Raw genomic sequence first — 7,500 nt, 5'->3', positions numbered from 1 at the left:
GCAATTTGAAGAAATGACCTTAAATCTTTGTGTACTGACCCCTAATAGAATTGTTTGGGATTCAGAAGTGAAAGAAATCATTTTATCTACTAATAGTGGACAAATTGGCGTATTACCAAATCACGCTCCTATTGCCACAGCAGTAGATATAGGTATTATGAGAATACGCCTTAACGACCAATGGCTAACGATGGCTCTGATGGGCGGTTTTGCTAGAATAGGTAATAATGAAATCACTGTTTTAGTAAATGATGCAGAGAAAAGTAGTGACATCGATCCACAAGAAGCTCAGCAAACTCTTGAAATAGCGGAAGATGCTTTGAGAAAAGCTGAAGGAAAGAGACAAACAATTGAGGCAAATCTAGCTCTACGACGGGCTAGGACACGAGTATAGGCTATCAACGCCATTTCATAACCAGTCGGTGTGTCCGAATAATCATCAATTTATACACCCTATATTTGGTTATTTTGTTTGATTTGATTCTGTCGATTAAATACAATCAAGCGAAATCATATTTTTATGATCACATTTTTATGCAACGAAAAAGAAATAGAATAGAAAAGACACAAAAAAAATATTACTAAAATCAAATGGGTATAAAAACTTATTAGATACCATTGACCGCGGTATCTAATAAGTTCTACCTACTATTGGATTTGAACCAATGACTCCTGCCGTATGAAAGCAATACTCTAACCGCTGAGTTAAGTAGATCATTTATCTTCACAAAGAAAACCAAAAAGGACTCCTCCCGTCGATGGATTATAAATATCATATTACTTAGAAGCAATACCGATCAATATGATCTTGGATCATGGAATAGTCATCTTGACAAGAAATTATCTACATAATAAAATATGTATTACAAGCACTAAGGGCTGTAGCTCAGTTGGTAGAGCACCTCGTTTACACGTGCGCCGATGTTTTTCAGGGGAGTGCATCATGCAATCAAAAAAATTGATCTTATTGATAAATCGATGTCTTACTCGATAACTTTGAGGGAAGAAGAGAACAATAGCCTGACAAGGGTTCGGTCCGATTTAGGTGCCCAGTTAGGTGCCAAACAGACCCCACCGTTGATTTGATATATTGATAAGGTGAATACCTAGTCTATTCAATGCTAGGCTGAGTATCAGGGCCTCAAAAAAACCTCTTTTCGTCCTATGAACTTTAAGGTGTATGAAGTTTTCATATTTGATTTTTAAGTAGAGCGATAGAGACTTCATTTCACTTAAGTGAATCTAGGCCAGAGGCAAACCTACGTCAAGATAACCCCCCTTGAAAAACTTTGGTAGTGTTCCTGAATCTGAATCAACATAATGACTCAGAGCACATGGAGACATCTTCTTATTTTTCTGTCAAATATAAAAATGGCGGACTAGCTGATATTTCTATCAGTTAATGAAAGAGCCCAATGCACAAAAAATGCATGTTGGGTCTTTGAAACAGTTCATATCATTTTGATAATAATAAGTTTGATCTGTTTTACTTAGAAGGTCTACGGTTCGAGTCCGTATAGCCCTAGAGCCCTATACAATTCAAACAATTCAAAAAAAAAAACGAATAAATATTCGAATACAAAAAATTGTCTCTTTTTTTATTTGATTTTCCTCGTTATTGTTTTAACTGACTGATTGCTTCATCAAAAGACAATCATTCCTATAAGCCCATTCATTGGGAAAGCAAAAACACATTTCATTTCAATGGACCCAATTGATCTTTTTCTAGTTGTGGATAAAAAAACCAACTTTTCCTCATTACTCTTCGTAGTCAAATTCATATGGAATTTTCCTCTTTTCCTGTCCGAAATCAACGAGTTAATTATACTACCCTTCTTTGGTATATCCAATTCTAGTGAATTTTGTATCATAACACGAGTCTGGTTAAAAACTCCAACCTAACCCAACCCCAATTTTGTGCAAAAGATAAAGTTTGAAAAAACTAATATCTTTGCTAATGCTAAGTTTCATTGTAAACATTGTCAACAACGTAAAATAGGCTTAGTATACCTTACTTAGACCTAGTCTTTTCTTTCGATAGAAAATCCTCCATTGGGATTGGATTCTAATACTAATAAAAGTAATATACCAAGACCCTTCTATTCTAAAGAAAATTCCTCTACATTCTCTTACATCTGACTACTTGTGACTACTTGTTCTATTCTAAACCACTAATAAAAAAGAGACAAAAGGACATATTCATAAAAAAGGGAAATTCAATCTATTCTATAAAGATAATCAAATAGAAAGGATAATAAAAATCGATTTCAATTTCGACCAATTTATAATAAATTTATAATAACTAATAATTTTATAATAACTAATAAATAGAATTCAAAATTCGAAAAAAAAAATGAGAATTCTCTTTAGAATCCCTTTTCTTTAGAGAGAATTCTCGGTAAGATTGAGATGAAAACAAGAGAATTTGGATAAGAGCAATAGTTAGCTAAAAAAAAGCAAAAGTTATGTACTAAAAATAGGAATCTAATCGATGAATCTTGAAAGGAACCACGCCCCGCAAAAGGAAACTAGATGGTTGGACCAAAAGGAAAGCAATTCTTACATTAACTAAACAGTTATGAACGATTTCAAAATTTCAAGTTGAATTGACTAATCCGATATATTTTCCACGTTTATAGGAGTGCATCTATGTTTCTGCTTTATGAATATGATATTTTTTGGGCATTTCTGATAATATCAAGTCTTATTCCTATTTTGGTATTTTTCATTTCGGGATTTTTAGCTCCGATTAGCAAAGGACCGGAGAAACATTCTAGTTATGAATCAGGTATAGAACCAATAGGCGACGCTTGGTTACAATTTAGGATCCGCTATTATATGTTTGCTCTAGTTTTTGTTGTTTTTGATGTTGAAACGGTTTTTCTTTATCCATGGGCAATGAGTTTTGATGTATTAGGTGTATCTGTATTTGTAGAAGCTTTAATTTTTGTGCTTATCTTAATTGTTGGTTTAGTTTATGCATGGCGAAAGGGAGCATTGGAATGGTCTTAGCTCCCGAATATTCAGACAATAAAAAGAAAAACGGAAAAATTGAGATAGTTATGAATTCCATCGAGTTTCCCTTATTTCATCGAACAACCCAAAATTCAGTTATTTCAACTACATTAAATGATCTTTCAAATTGGTCAAGACTCTCTAGTTTATGGCCGCTTCTCTATGGTACCAGTTGTTGCTTCATTGAATTTGCTTCACTAATAGGCTCACGATTCGACTTTGATCGTTATGGACTAGTACCAAGATCGAGCCCTAGACAAGCGGACCTTATTTTAACAGCCGGAACAGTAACAATGAAAATGGCCCCTTCCTTAGTGAGATTGTACGAGCAAATGCCTGAACCAAAATTTGTTATTGCTATGGGAGCATGTACAATTACAGGGGGGATGTTAAGTACTGATTCGTATAGTACTGTTCGTGGAGTCGATAAGCTAATTCCTGTAGATGTCTATTTGCCGGGCTGTCCACCTAAACCAGAAGCAATTATAGATGCTATAACAAAACTTCGTAAGAAAATATCTCGAGAAATCTATCCAGATAGAATTATGTCTCAGCGAGAGAATCGGTGTTTTACTACCAATCACAAGTTTCAAGTTGGGCATAGTATTCATACTGGAAATTATGATAAAGGATTCCTTTATCAACCGCCATCTACCTCAGAGATTCCTCCTGAAACATTTTTCAAATACAAAAGTTCACTATCTTCCCACAAATTAGTAAATTAGACAGGATTCCTTTGCACAGAATAAAAGTTGTGGCTCAATCTTCAGAAATTTTATCGGAAATCTGAAATACTTATACCTACAAAAAAATGCGGGAGAGATAAAAAAGATGCAGGGTAATTTGTCTGCTTGGCTAGTTAAGCATGCGCTAATTCATAGATCTTTAGGCTTTGATTACCAAGGAATAGAGACTTTACAAATAAAACCCGGGGATTGGCATTCCATTGCTGTCATTTTATATGTATAAGGTTACAATTATCTCCGTTCCCAATGCGCCTATGATGTAGCACCGGGCGGACTATTAGCTAGTGTGTATCATCTTACTAGAATAGAGTATGGCGTGGATCAACCAGATGAGGTATGCATAAAAGTATTTGCCCCGAGGAGGGATCTTAGAATTCCGTCTGTTTTCTGGGTTTGGAAAAGTGTGGATTTTCAAGAACGGGAATCTTATGATATGTTGGGAATCTGTTTGAAACGTATCTTAATGCCTGAAAGTTGGATAGGATGGCCTTTACATAAGGATTATATTGCTCCCAATTTTTATGAAATACAAGACGCTCATTGAATGATAAAAAACAAATCTGCACTTCTACAATTCTATAGATTCAAGGTTCTATTCTAGATTAAACAAAGTAATTGAAGTCTCGTTTGTTTTTTGGTTTGTATTTTTATTATGTATAGAATAAAAAAAATACAATAAAATGAGGGATTCATTGGGATTCTCAAAATTGGAAAAGACTTAATGAATATGTATTCATATCAATGAATTGGTAGAGTAGAGACTCATACAAATTAATCATGTGTCAGGAACCAGATTTGAACTAGTGACACGAGGATTTTCAGTCCTCTGCTCTACCAACTGAGCTATCCCGACTATTCCTGATGTATCATCCTCATTTTCATTTTACTAGAGAACGTGGGTCTATGTCAATTGAACGGGTATTACAAAGCCTTGCCCAGGTCCTATAATTTGTCAAAAGAACAACTTTGTAGGTTTCAATATGAATAAAAAGATCAATCGTGAATCATTCAAATGGGGATTCCTTGATCAAAGATGTTCATTTGTACATGTATCATATATGCCACATGTGACATGTGATACATTTCCGCTCGGATCCATTTGTATAAAGAGTCTTGAATGAGAAAGATAAGTACTTTTGAACCTCTAACGCAAAAAGTAGAAAAAGGATACAATAAAGAATTAGGGAGTCAAATTGGGGATAGATGGACTTGAACCCTCATGATTTTCGACGGATTTTCCTCATACTATAAATTTCATTGTTGCTGGTATTGACATGTAGAACAGGACTCTATCTTTATTCTCGTCCGATTAATCAGTTCTTCAAAAGATCTATCAGATTATGCGTGAATGCTTTGATCAATGAATATTTGATTCTTTTTTCAATATGGAATCGATTCACATCAATTCTTCTATGTATACAGGTTTATCCTTCATCTTTTCTGAAGTTTCGATAGAAGGATTCCTCTACCAATGTAAGACAATCAACTCCATTCGTTAGAACAGCTTCCATCGAGTCTCTGCACCTATCCTTTTTTGATTTTCGCTTTCTGAACCTTTTTTTTCGGAAAACGTGATTTGGCTCAGGATTGCCCATTTTTTAATTCCAGGGTTTCTCTGAATTTGAAAGTGATCACTTAGTAAGTTTCCATACCAAGGCTCAATCCAATTAAGTCCGTAGCGTCTACCAATTTCGCCATATCCCCCTTTTTGAGATGAAAATCTCATTGCGATCTCGTTCCCCTTTTTCTTTCTCGGAACCGTTTAATTCATTAGATTTAATTCATTAGATAGATGCTGATTCCTGTCTCGAAAAAGCTTTGTCTTTGATCTCTTGTCTATCTTCTTTCATCTTCTATAGGAGGCTCATATTCGATCCAATCAAAAACGATTTTATCATTTCTGTATCCGCAATTCAATATAGGTGGATACATACCCTATATATCTGTCTCTCTTTCACTGATTTTACCCTGAAATTTCGAATACTTGAACGATCGATTTTTTTTTAGAATCTTTAATCGTGATAAAAAAAATTCTATATCGCTAAATTAATCGTTATGTTCTATAATATTTACTATAATATAATATTTAACAGTTATTTTTTATTCTATATTATATTTTTTAATATATTCTAATTATATGGATGGAAGAGCCAAGAATTCAAATAGTTAATAGCAAAGATTCTAAGAGTTTGTTGAATTCCTATGCATGTTGAATTTATGTTATGTGAGCATGCTTAGCTCAGAGGTTAGAGCATCGCATTTGTAATGCAATGGTCATCGGTTCGATTCCGATAGTCGGCTTTTCGCTATTTGTTTTATTCGATGTTTTACATGATTGATAATGCATCTTTGCAATCAAAGAATATTGAAAAAATAAATAAAATAAAGTGTCTTCCTCTTTTCGCAAAAGCCATTGATTTCTTATGTTATTATGTTATAGGAATATCCAACTATCTCACGAAAAGAGTCCTTTTCTTTTGCTATATATAGAATAGAAAGATCTTTAAAATTATCTAACTCATCTCATCATTCTTAATACTTCAGTAAATTTGGCTTTATCTTTATTTAGAATTTAGTTCATTTTTAGTTTAGTTTTATTCTGTAAAATGAAATTTCATCAATAAGAATTAATAATTAAATAGAAATAAGAAGAAGGAGTCTTTATGTCGCGTTACCGAGGTCCTCGTTTAAAAAAAATACGTCGCCTGGGGGCTTACCGGGGCTAACTAATAAAAGGCCCAGAGCTGGAAGTGATCTTAGAAACCAATCGCGTTCCGGGAAAAAATCTCAATATCGTATTCGCCTAGAAGAAAAACAAAAATTGCGTTTTCATTATGGTCTTACAGAACGACAATTACTTAAATACGTTCATATCGCCGGAAAGGCAAAGGGGTCAACAGGTCAGGTTTTACTACAATTACTTGAAATGCGCCTGGATAACATCCTTTTTCGGTTGGGTATGGCTCCGACTATTCCGGGAGCTCGCCAATTAGTTAACCATAGACATATTTTAGTCAACGGTCGTATAGTAGATATACCAAGTTATCGCTGCAAACCCCGAGATACTATTGCGGCGAGGGATGAACAAAAATCTAGAGCTTTAATTCAAAATTCTCTCGACTCATCCCCTCCTCAGGAATTGTCAAACCATTTGACTCTTCAACCATTCCAATATAAAGGATTAGTCAATCAAATAATAGATAATAAATGGGTCGGCTTGAAAATAAATGAATTGCTAGTTGTAGAATATTATTCTCGTCAGACTTAAACCTAAAAAAAAAAGAAAATAAAAACGAATAAGAATAAGGGTTCGACCCATTTTGCTCCCTTTCGGCGAAGTAAATTAACCTAAGGTTAAGATAAATAAGGGTTTGATCCGGATTTTTCTTCCATTTAGGTGTCATAGACCGAGAGGGATATTTTCATTCCTCGTCTACTCTTTTCTTTAACAGTATTTTCCGTACCACAGCCATTAGAAATAGAGAATCTATTAGAGAATCCATATCAAAGAAAGGTCTAACTGTTGGAATAGTTGTATCCATTGATATTTGATCTATTGTGGTTAGTAAGATCAGTAAATTAGGTGAAGGTAAGGAAAGAGAGGGATTCGAACCCTCGGTAAGCAAAAGCCTACATAGCAGTTCCAATGCTACGCTTTCAACCACTCAGCCATCTCTCCTACATAATGATTATGACCCCAAAACCGAAAATAGAGTGAATAATGAATCATTCATATTAG

General features: G+C 34.4%; 2 non-coding genes across 2 annotated transcripts; both read right to left on the bottom strand.

Moving 5' to 3' along the window:
- Positions 1–4,541: 4,541 nt before the first annotated feature.
- TRNAF-GAA (transfer RNA phenylalanine (anticodon GAA)) lies at positions 4,542–4,614 on the bottom strand. Its single transcript has one exon. It is a non-coding gene; the product is annotated as a tRNA-Phe (tRNA).
- Positions 4,615–7,353: 2,739 nt separating this feature from the next.
- On the bottom strand, positions 7,354–7,440 carry TRNAS-GGA (transfer RNA serine (anticodon GGA)). Its single transcript has one exon. It is a non-coding gene; the product is annotated as a tRNA-Ser (tRNA).
- Positions 7,441–7,500: the final 60 nt, after the last annotated feature.

This window comes from Bidens hawaiensis, unplaced genomic scaffold (assembly GCF_021521415.1).
Source record: "Bidens hawaiensis isolate Kalapana, Puna unplaced genomic scaffold, B.hawaiensis_p1.1 tig00013016_1, whole genome shotgun sequence".
In the NCBI taxonomy this organism is placed as follows: Eukaryota; Viridiplantae; Streptophyta; class Magnoliopsida; order Asterales; family Asteraceae; genus Bidens; species Bidens hawaiensis.
This window is presented reverse-complemented; position numbering and strand designations above follow the sequence as displayed.